This window comes from Nelumbo nucifera, chromosome 1 (genome assembly GCF_055504915.1).
Source record: "Nelumbo nucifera cultivar China Antique chromosome 1, China Antique-T2T, whole genome shotgun sequence".
NCBI lineage: Eukaryota > Viridiplantae > Streptophyta > Magnoliopsida > Proteales > Nelumbonaceae > Nelumbo > Nelumbo nucifera.
In genome coordinates, this window is record NC_142649.1 from 75,296,285 (window position 1) to 75,308,527 (window position 12,243).

The window sequence follows — 12,243 nt, forward strand, 5'->3', positions numbered from 1 at the left end:
CCTAAAGGGAACCTACCAGGGCTCAGGCCGGCCTATGCGAGCTTATTCTCAGCCAAATAGTCCGAGCAATGGAAGCCAATCGCTGCCCAGGATTGCAGCGTCTCCCGAACTTTTGGACCCAAGTCAACACCCGACTCCTGGATGACGGCCCTCTAGTGGGTCGGGAAGGGCCACCCTTCGGGGTTGTGAACTACAAAATAATCCCGCTTCCAAGCCGGGATCCTGTTTGGTAGCTCATGAAGGAGCTTGATGCCGGGACGGGGAGAGAAGTAATAAGAACGCCTTTCTAGAGGCACTCCAGGGGAGGCATTCTTGATGGAAATAATAGAAGAGAAAATGTCGAGGTCGAGAGGAAGACAATACTCATAAAACAAAGAAATTGTCCCAACCACGTTTCAGATTGACTTGGGGTGAAGCTGGTCTATAGTAACATTAAAATGGTTCAAAACCTCCACTACCAGGGGATGCAGAGGAAGACGAAGGCCAGCCATGAGCTGTTTCTGGAAGATCACGATTTCGTTGTGACCATGTTCCCAAGGATAGTCGTCGGATGGAAGACTGTAGATGAGATTTTTGGGAATGTCAAATTGAAGGACCAAGGTCCTGAGTCTCTCCATCGACATGGAGGAAGGACCGAAGCTGTCCGGCTCCCTACCCCGAGAAGTGGAAGCCATTTCGCCGGAGGCCTCCCGAACCTCCGGAGCTTGCCCCCACGCTCCCCCTGAGCTTGAAGGGGCGTCGTCTAGGTTACCGCCCCGGGGAAAGATATTGTATGGGTACCCAGACATTGCTGACAAAGCAAGAGGACTCACCAGGAAAAAGCTAAACCGGAAGGATGGTGTGAACAGAAGAAGAGCTCAAGCAACTAGGTAAAGGCGCGACCTCAAATCCGAAAGCAAGGCAAGTTGGCATAAAAGAAACAAGGCCTGGGGCTCTCCTACTTATAGCCACTGTACCCACAAACCAATGGCTCAGATCAAGGCGAATCCGACGGTTCGTAATCAAACTTACTGCACGTCTTCTGAAACTGAAAATGTGATTGGTTGCATGTCTTCCGTGATTAAGGTAATGCCGGCTGCACGTCTTCCGAAACTGAGAGCCCTTTTTGGCACACTTTTTGGCATTTGAAAAGTCCAGAAATCGCTTGACATCCGCGTGTGTATTTAATGTGATCAGTCAATCCAGTTTGAATTTCAAGTCAAATCCACCCGTCACACTCCATGAACTCCTCGCGCTAGGGTAGAACCCTTAGCCCGAGGAGTGGGGGGCAATTGATGGAGGGTGATTTGACCTGACCTCCTAAGAAGGCGACACGACATAAGTAACAGCTCAGCGTGACAGCCTGGCTACAACTGAGTAACGAGCTTGTTAAAATCCTCGTAGGGCAGCTCGCTACATTATAGCTCGCCACGGAACGAGCTCGTTACAACGCAAGCTCAAGGACCCCAGTATGCTGAAAGGGAACACTCCAAGCTAAGTCTATCCCAGCTCACGAGCTCGGACAATCAGCTCACTCCAACACTTAGGCAGGAGGACCGCCTCAAAGGCAACCTCGAGCGGAATCACCTCGGGATACCTCTAGGAGCTCGCTACAAGGCAGCTCTTTACAGGATAGTTCCCTATTGAGCGACGCGGTGTTTTTAGGAAGCTTCTTATTTGACAAGACCGTACCCATCAGACTGCACCACGTCTCCTGACTGACGATGCAGTCCCTGCCAGCCCAGCGGACTGCACCAACGTCTCTCGACAGGTGGCGGCGTGCCTGTCCTTTCCGGGTCGTGTCTCTCATCTGATTGGGCAGTACCCTGCAGCGGTTATCTGTGCAGCCATGGCAAATAACGGCTACGACAGAGGGCCTGTGGCGGTTACGCCCGATTTGACAAGAACATCTATTTTTAAAAGCCTTGGTTTCCAAGGGGCGAGGGTAATTGAATTGATCTAGCGCTATCTACACTCTTAGCTCTCTTTGCATTTCTTACAGCTCTCTGAGAGTTCTAACTTAAGCATCGGAGTATTCCCACAGGGCAAGCTCCCCGGGAATCCTTCACCTTCCTCTTCTCAGGTACCGTCTGTCGCCAGTTAGGAGTGCCCGGATCGCGTTGCATCACTTATGCTTTTCAAATATGACAGTTTCATGGGGAAATATTCCATCCATGATGATGGTTCTTCCTTTTCCTCTATTTATCCAGCATTTTATCATTCCACCTATTTATATAATACTAATAGAGACGATGCCAACATTATTCCTAGTAATATACATACTAATTAGTTCTTCCTTATTTCTAACCCAATCTTATTTATCTATGAACTAAGCCACTCTTAAACAATAGGAACTTTAGATGTCAACTATTTTTGTTCCCTTGCATCGCAGTCTAGGCGTGCTCCATTTCAACAAAGGTTACTTTGTGTTAATCCTAATTAATCTTCCACACGCTCTCTACCATTCACATTAGATAGGACCAGAACTACTACTCCAGGTACTACCCTTTCATTCATAGAGGTGTAGATTCTTTAATACACGAATTTTATTCCTACTAATTTTCCTCCCTTTGTTAGTGCACTCTTCCCTATGTCTTTTGAGTCAAAAGTCCATTCATGTTGGGCACAGTGTCATCATCATAGGCAAGGCATATTGAGACAACGAAGGTCACAACCAGGAGTACTCAACTCTACACTAAACAACTATACATCTCCTCACCAAAAGAGGCCAAGGGTTGACTTTAACGAAAGGCATGACTTTGGTAGGCTTACTACCAACTGCCCAAAATGCAAAGCTAAGATGTGGGTTCAAGAGTGTAGCCCTAGCAGTTCTATATCATGACCACAATTTCATCTATATTGTCAAAATGGAAAAGTTATACTACCACTATTGCTAGAAACACCAAGATTCCTTTAAGAGCTATTTGATAGGAAATTTGATACTTAGGCTTCAAAATTTTCTGATAAGATCCACATATATAAGTAAATGTTTTCTTTCACAACAATGGGTAGCAAAATTGATTAGACTGTTATGGATGGTAAGGGCCCATATTGCTTTAAAATTAGGTGCTCTAACTACTATCGAATTGGCTCGTTATTGCCTACAGATGGTCAATGTCCAAGATATGCATAGTTTTGTATATATATGACACAACACATGAAGTTCATAATAGACTAAGTATTTTCCCTAAAGATCCTGACAATCACAGAGTTGATCCTACAATAGTACATCACTTGCAATGAATGTTAGATCTCATTAATCCATATGTTAAGATATTTTGGACTATTAGGGACATTTACGAGGTTGATCATCGAGTTAATTTAAAAATAAAGATCTTAGAAAAGCGGGGTAAAGATAGAAGATAGTATACTAAGCCCACATCAGATGAAGTTGTAATTCTCATGGTGGGTGATGGTCAAGAACATGTTAATCATCATGATGTTATTGTTTCAACAATTGATCATCAATTGCAATTCATTAAAGAAACACATCCAAGTTACATGGCACTCTAGTATCCGCTTTTCTTTCCTTATGGTGAAAATGACTGAAGGATTTATATAAATTCAAGAGATATGCAATCATCTCGCCAAAGAACAAAGATTTCTATGTGCAAATTTTATGCATATAGATTATAAGACCGACCATTGGAAGGCAAGACCCTTTTGCAAGGTGGTCGAGCATTTCAGCAATTTATGTGTGATTCATATGTTGCAATCAAGGATGGTCGTCTTAGATTTATAAGGCAAAATAAAAAACAGTTACGTTTTGAGTTATACGGAGGTTTGCAAGATGTATTGCACGCAGAAGACGTCAATGCTTTTAGAGTAGGCCGACGATTCATTTTACCCTCGAGTTTCACTAGTGGGCCTTGTTATATGGTTCAACATTATAGGATGCAATGGCAATTTATCAAGCATTAGGACCTCTAGACTTATTTATTACATTCATTGCACATCCAAATTGGAAAAATATTTTTGATGCCATTGCTCATTTACCTTGCTTAAAATCGAGAGATCGATCAAATATCATTGCATGTGTTATTCGGATCACACTTAAAGAGTTATTGGATGATATCAAAGTTAAAAAATTGTTTGGAATTATTATATCAGGTTTGTTCACACTTAAAGTTACTTTTCTTTTTATCATATAAGACTTTATCATTCTTTTTTCCTACACAGTGTATTAATTAGTTTTTGTTTTCTTGTCTCATAGATCTTCACATTATAGAATTTCAAAAACATGGTATGCCTCATGCCCATATTTTTATCATACTTTCTTAAGACTCTAAACCTTTAACAAGTATTGACATTGACCACATTGTTTTGGCAGAGATTCCTGATGAAAATGAAAATCCTTTATTATATGAGATGGTAGTGAAATTTATGATACATGGTCCATGTGAGCACACGAATCCAAAATTGCCTTGTACAACCGATTCCAAATGTTCTAAAATATTATTCAGTCATTTTTTAGGCAAAGGAATGATGAAAGGTAAATGTTGACAGGTATGAAGTTGATAACCATTGGGTTGTCCCTTATAATAAGGATTTATCAAGGAAGTATAAAGTCCACATAAATGTTGAAATTATTACACGTTTCTATGTTGTGAAATATCTCTATAAATATATACATAAGGAATTCGACAAAGTATCTATTGTGATTCATTCTGAACATGACAACACTCAATCAAATACTGGTGTCGAGGTAAAAAATTATGTAGACTGTAGATATGTTCTGGATTTCAAAGCATATTGAATTTTTTTTTTAATTTCCATTACAGCAAAGGAATCCACATGTTAAAAGTTTACAATATCATCTAGAAAATGAGCAAGTTGTTATTTTTCCTGATAGAGAAAATGTGCTTAGGGTTGTGTCTAAAGTTGTAAATGAGCGTACATTGTTTACTGCTTGGTTTGATGCAAACAATATTTATTCTAAAGCAAGTGGTTTAACATATGTTGAATTCCCTCGACATTGGGTTTGGGATGATAATGGAAAAATATAGACAAGGCGAAAGGGTTTTCAATCAGAAGACTTTACTATGCACATCCATCACCAGGAGAACATTTTTATTTTTGAATGTTACTCTACATTGTGCGTGGCCCTAGAAACTTCAAAGAATTGTGAACAATCAATGGAATAAGATATAATACTTATAAAACTGTTTGCTCTACTCTTGGCCTTCTTAAAGATGATAATGAGTGAGAGTATGCTTTATCAGAAGCTTCTGTTTGAGTATCAACGATGCAACTTTATGAGCTTTTTTCTTCAATATTGACCTTCAATGAAGTACTTAACCCAAACGAGCTACAAACAAAATATTTGAAGGAACTTTATGATGACTTGCTAGTGAGAGCTGCAAGACTCGTACATGAGCTATTGTTTTCAATGCCTGATGCATAACAACAAAATTGGGCATTAATAGAGATAAAACATATTCTCAATAAAAATGGAAAGTCTATTAAGGATATCCTAGCATTCCCTTCCAAGTGGACATTTTTTAAACAAAACTGGAAAATCACCTTATTTGGGAAGAGCTAAATTATGACCCTCAATTAGCATTGGTACAATTTCAACAAATGTACCCTCAAATAAACACTGGACAAAGATTGATATAGGACACTATATTAGACTCGTGTGCATTAAATTTAAGTTGATTCTACTTTGTTTAAGGAAGTGGAGGGACTAGAAAAACCTTTCTTTAGAATACAATTATATCAAAACTTTGGTTAGATCAAAAGATTGTGTTCACAGTTGCAACATCAGGAATTGTAGCTTTGTTATTACCAAGCGGTAGGACGACATACCTTGGTTTAAAATCACTATTGACCTAAATGAAACATCAACATGTGCAATTAACTAAAATCCAATCTAGCATAATTGCTCAAGAAAAGCCATTTAATAATTTGGGCGAAATGCCAATGGCACATCATTATGCTTTCGAAGCCTTGAATCACACATTGAGAGATTTGATGAAAATGATTAATCAAAATGCAATCCATCGTCCTTTTGGTGGAAAAATAGTTGTCCTTGGTGGAGATTTTAGGCAGATCTTGCCCGTTGTATCTAAAGGAGGTCGCGTAGATATAATTTCCATATCAATACAAAAATTAGAACTATGGCATTCTTGTTAGGTTATAACATTAGAAACCAACATAAGATTACTCAGGAATCTATATGTCAAATCAGCTGAATATGAACTATTTGCAAAATGGGTGCTTAACATTGGTGAGGGCGATATTACAAGTAATCATCCCAATTGGATACAACTGAATGTTGGATATCTCTACCTATTGATATTTTGATAAATGATGATATTAAGGGAAGTGAACCACTTATCACGTCCTAGGAATGATGAAATTGATAAAATAAATGCTGAGGTTTTACACTTGTTACTTGAAGAAATTAACACCTACTGTAGTGTTGACACCATTGAGACACTGTGCTCACAATCTTTTGAAATGAGCATATATCCTACAGAATTTTTAAACACCTTAAGGTTTAGTCGGTTACCAAATCACGAGATTCAACTTAAAATTGAAGCCTTTAAATACCCAGGTTCGATGGGTTACCAAATCACGAGCTTCAACTTAAAAATGGAACCCCAGTCATGCTACTAAGAAATTTGATCCAATAAATTGGCTTATGTAATGGGAGTTGCTTAGTTATTGTTCACTTGGGTAGAAATGTTATAGAAGCAAGGATACTTACAGGAAGTCATTGTGGCCAACTTGTTTCCAAAAGAAGTTCTAGACGTTTCGGGCTGTAATTGTTACAAGAGGTTCAGCTTCTACCCACTTGGTGAAATAATCCACTGCTACCACTAGGAACTTCCTCTGGCCTGTCGCTGGTGGAAACGGCCCAAGTATGTCGATACCTCATTGTGCAAAAGGCCACGGGCTGGTGAGGTATGAAGTCGACAGCAGGCTGATGATGGATGTTGGCGTGCTTCTGGCACTTGTCGCATTTTCTAACGAGTTCGGTGGCGTCTGCTTTCATTGTTGCCAGTAGTACCCTTGTCGTAGTGCTTTTTGGGCAAGGGCCCTGCCCCCCAAGTGTTTGCCGCACAGGCCTTCATGAGTGTCATGGAGTACAAGCTCGACTTCGGAAGGTCGCAGACAACGCAGGTAGGGGAGCGTGTAGGATCTTCGGTACTGCCATTCGTCTATTATGACGTATTTGGCCGCCTAACGCTCTACCCTTCTGGCGGCATTGCGGTCCACAAGGAGGGCATGTGTATCAGGAAGCTCGCGAGCAGGTCGATCCAGCTCGGCTTTGCTTGAATGACGGGAGCGGCCTCCTCTACCCCCCGAGAATGCTAGGCCGAGGTAGGTCCTCTATGTACACGGTCTTCATGGTGTTATCACTGGTGCTGGCCAACCAGGACAGAGCATCGCCTCAGCGTTCTCCGACCTTGGGATTTGCCTGATGAAGTATGACTGGAATTTGAGTAGGGCCTCCTGTACTTTGGCTAAGTAAGCAATCATAGTCAGTTCGCTAGCTTTGTATTCTCCTGTGACCTGATTGACTACGAGCTGGGAGTCGTTGTAGATGATAATGTGCTTGGTTTTTCATTTCTTTGGCTAGAGCTAGCCCAACTATCAACACTTCGTACTCTACTTCATTGTTGGATGCCGCAAACTCGAAGCGCAGTGCGTACTCTAACTTTGTGCCACTTGGGCCATGCAGGACTATTCTGGATCCGCTACCCTGCTAGTTCGAGGAGCCATCTACATGAAGAATCCAGGGATCCTCATGCCAGTTCGCGCTCGGCCTAACTAGGAGAGATGCCATACTGGCTGCAACCTCACGGTGCTCAGACTCGACCGGCTTGGGAGCTTCGGGCTCGCCTGGGCTGGGGGCCTCGTCATCAATCGGCCTGGGGACTTCGGAGCCAAAAGTGCATTCTGCAACAAAATCTGTTAAGGCTTGGGCTTTGATAGCAGTTTTGTGACTTATATTGGAGATCGTACTCGCTGAGCTCAACGGACCACTTCGTCAGTCGACCGGAGACCTTGGGCTTGAGTAAGACTTGCCTCAGAGGTTTGTTGGTGAGGACGACAACAGTATGAGCTTGGAAGTACAGGCGAAGCTTTCGGGCTGCGATAACCAGTGCGTAGGGTAATTTTTCTATCTCTGGATATCTTGTCTCTGCTCCCTGCAACACTTTACTATTGTAGTAGATAGGTCGTTGGACCCGATCTACTTCCTTTATTAGTACCAAGTTGACCACTTCGTTGCTAGCCGAGATGTACAACCCTAAAACGTCACCCTCTTCGAGCCGGGTTAAAACCGGAATATTGGAGAGGTACCTTTTGAGCTCGTCAAACACGAGCTGACAATCTTGGGTCCATTCGAACCCTTTGCTTTTCATTGCCTTAAATAAAGGTAGGCAGCGGTCTGCCGATTTGGACATGAAGCGGCTATCCTACCGTTCAACCACTGAACCTCCTTCACTTTTCGAGGTGGTCTCATATCTAAGATGGCCTTTATCTTGTCCGGGTTGGCCTCGATGCCGCGCTGGTTCACAATATACCCTAAGAATTTACCTGAAGCGACTCCAAAGACACACTTATTCGGGATCAACTTCATACTGAATTTACACAGAATTTCACAAACTAAGTTCAAGTCTTGTATTAAATTACAAGAAAGTTGGGTTTTGAAGACCATGTCGTATACATAACATTCCACTTTTTGGCCAATTAATGGCTCGAACATTTTATTTACATGTCTTTGGAAGGTCGGCCCGACATTTTTTAACCCGAAGGGCATGACCTTGTAATAGTACAGGCCAAGCTCGGTTATGAAGGTAGTTTTCTCCTCGTCTACTGGGTCCATCCTGATCTGATTGTAGTCCGAGTAGGCATCTAGAATGCTCAGAAACTCATGCCCCGAGGTCGCGTCTACTAGGCGGTCAATCCTGGGGAGTGGGAAGCAATCCTTTGGGCAAGCTCGGTTCAGGTCGGTGTAGTTGATGCACATGCGCCATTTACCGTTAGCCTTTTTCACCAGAACGGGGTTGGCCACCCAGCTCAGGTAATGGCCTTCCCTGATAAAATCGGCTGCAAGGAACTTCCCAACCTCCTCGTCGACTGCCCTCCACCGCTCTGGGCTAGGTTGCATTTCTTTTGCTTAACAGGCCTAACTACAGGATCGGTATTAAGCTTATGAGTTATAATGTCGGGGTCTATGCCGGGCATTTCTGCCGCGAACCAAGCAAAAACATCTAAATTCTTAAGTAAAAAGCGTACCAGTTCGGACTGTAGGGGCTCCTCGACGGAAGCGCCGATTTGAAGCGTTCGGGTAGGGTCCTCTGCCGAGGTCAGAATGGAGACAGTCTTCTCCATAGGTGCAGCTCGCTCCTCGCTCTGCTCCGTAGGTCGCTCTAGCTCGAGGTCGTCGGCCACCTTGGCTTTTCCCTTGAGGGCGGCAACATAGCACTTACGGGACTCAAGCTGGTCACCCCGCGCTACCCCGAAACCGAAGTCTGTGGGAAACTTTATGGCCAAGTAGTAGGTGGACACCACAACCCGTAAGACATGGGTAATCGGCCAGCCTACTATGGCGTTGTATGGGGAAGGGGTCGCGACCACTAAGAAGTCGTGGTTGAGCCTTACAATGCTAGGCCAGGTGCCGACTTCCATAGGTATTGTTACTCTTCCTAGGGGCCGAACTTCCTCTCCGTTGAAGACAACTAGGGAAGTGTTTGTGGGCTTTAGGTCGCTCTCTTGAAGCTGGAGTTTGTCGAAGGCCGCTTTGAAGAGGATATCCGCCAAACTGCCTGAATCAACAAGGACTCGCTTGACTTCGAAGTCGTTGACCCTCAGCTTTATGACAAGCGCGTCGTCATGGGGGTAGTGGACCCCGCGTGCATCGTCCTCTGTGAAGAAGATGGGGTCTTCTGTCCTTGGCCGTTTTGGAGGGTTCTGCTCTTCCCTGCCGGATTCATAAGCTGACGCGCGAGCTGCTGCTGAAGTGCAACCCGCTACAATCGATCCTCCGACTATGTCATGGATGATCCCCTAAACTGGTCTCTCTTCGGGGGGCTGCTTCTACGGTTGCTCCGCTTGTTGGCTAGATTTGGGGGCGTCTCTGCCTTGCTCCCCCTGTTGATCTGCTTTATTATTATTATTACTATTATTATTTTGTACAAAATTTCATAAATATCCACGACGGATGAGCTCTTCTATCTCATCGCGGAGGTTTTTACAACTATCGGTACTATGATGGTGATCTTTATGAAAACTACAATACAAATTTTTATTCCGAGTGCTAGGGTCGGCCTTCAGCCGAGGTGGCCACTTCACATACGGAGCGTCCTTGATCGCCATGAGGATCTCAGCCAATTTTGTATTGAGGGGCGTGTAGTCCCTTTCTGCTGCTGGGGCTCGGGAGGGCTGGACTGGCCTCGCCCCCTGAGCTATGTCCTTCTTCTTCCTATTGTCGCCCTGAAATGGGGGTTCTGCTTCCCTATTTCTTTTTTCTAGGGCCTGTTCGCCCTTCTGGTTGATCTCCTCCTCAGTCCCAATAAACCTATCCGCGAGCTTACGGAACTCGGTTACAGTTTTGGGTTGGTTGACAACTACGTGCCACTTGAACTCCTTATGGGTGATACCTCGCTTGGCTGTTGTGAGGCGTACTGCGGGATCCAGGTCGGGTATCTGCAAGCAAGCGTCATTGAACCGCTTGATGTAGCTCCAGATGGACTCCCCTTCCTTTGGCACTATGCCGATGAGGCTTTCCTGAGTTCGCGAACATCTCTTGCTGGTGACGAAGTGGGAGGTGAAGACCTGCACGAACTGCGGCCAACTTCTTATCGATCCTGTCGCGAGGTTCCGATACCAGGTGCGGGCCACTCCTTTGAAAGTAGTGGAAAAGGCCACGCACATGCAGGACTCGCTAGCCCGTGCCAGGTGCATCTGGGATCGGAAGGCGTCCACATGGTCATTTGGATCGAAAGACCCATCATACTTGTCTAGAGGAGGGAGCTTGAAATCCTTTGGCATGGGGACAATAAGGAGTTCTGGAGATAACGAGGAAGAAATCGAGAGGAGGGGGTAGTTTTCACTTCAGCCGAGCACACCTCCTCCTTTCCTTTGAGCTCGGGAGAGGCTCTGGAAGTAGTTCGGCGAGCTTGCCGGCGTCTTCACCACTGCTTTGCTGGTTCGGCTTTGGTGTTCGATGCATCGGTGTTGCCGAGCTTGATAGGCTCGGACTACTGGTGACGGCTCTGGACCGAAGGGCCTTGTCTGTAGCCCACTACTAGGACCTCAAATGGGTTGTCTACTAACGGGAGCTCGAACTGCGAAGGTTGTGGTGACACGGGCTTTGTTGGGCGAGAGGCCCCTGACCCGCCCGCAGGCTGCGAGGTGGGTGCCGAGATGGCAGCCGGCTTCTCTTTCTTGCCATGGGAAGAGGCTCGACTCTTGGCTGGATCTTGGACCTGGGAGGCTTCTTCCCGACGAGGCCGCTCACTCCAGCAGGTTGGTTTGGCCTGCTTCGTGGGTGGGTGCCGAGGTGGAAGCGACATTTGGGCCTGAGGTAGAGAGGGAAACTACTGCTGGTACTAGTACTGGGAAACCTGGTGCAGCACTTGCTGTTGGTAGAGTTGAAACTGTTGGAACTGTTGCATTTGAGCTTGCATGGCCCGCATGCATTGCACTAAGTCCTCCAGTTGGTTCGGGTTGGTCGCTAGGGACACAACTGAGGGTTCAGTAGAGGTTGCTCCTACAGTTGAAGGGAGCGGAGCAATGGCGGGTGCCACTGTAAGAGGCACATTCAGACTGGGGACTCCGTCCACGGTGAGGGGGACGGTAAACTGTCCAATGCAGATAGTAGGAAACTGGGGCTGCTCCCCACTAGCGTTTTGGCTATTGCCACGCCCGACATTGCTGGAAGAAGCCATGAAGAATGCTAAGTTTTTGGTAGAAAAGTGTTGTAAAAGCTTGGAGGAAGGCTTTTAGAAGCGTTTCCCACAGACGGCGCCAAATGATGCGGCATGATCCGGGCACTCCTAGCTGGCTGCTGACTGGCTCCTTGTTGACAACGGACGACACCTGAGAAGATGGAAAAGAAGGATTCCCGGGGATTTATCCGGTGGGATTAATCCGAAGCTTCAGTCAGAGCGTTGGGGAAGGAGAAAGAAGAGTGCGAAAGCTAAGAGTGTAGGTCGCACTTTATCACTGTGCTCGAGAGATTAGCTCGCGAGCAAGTAAAGACTCAGGTTGAGAATATGAGAGTGCAGAAGTATTCAAAAATCTGAG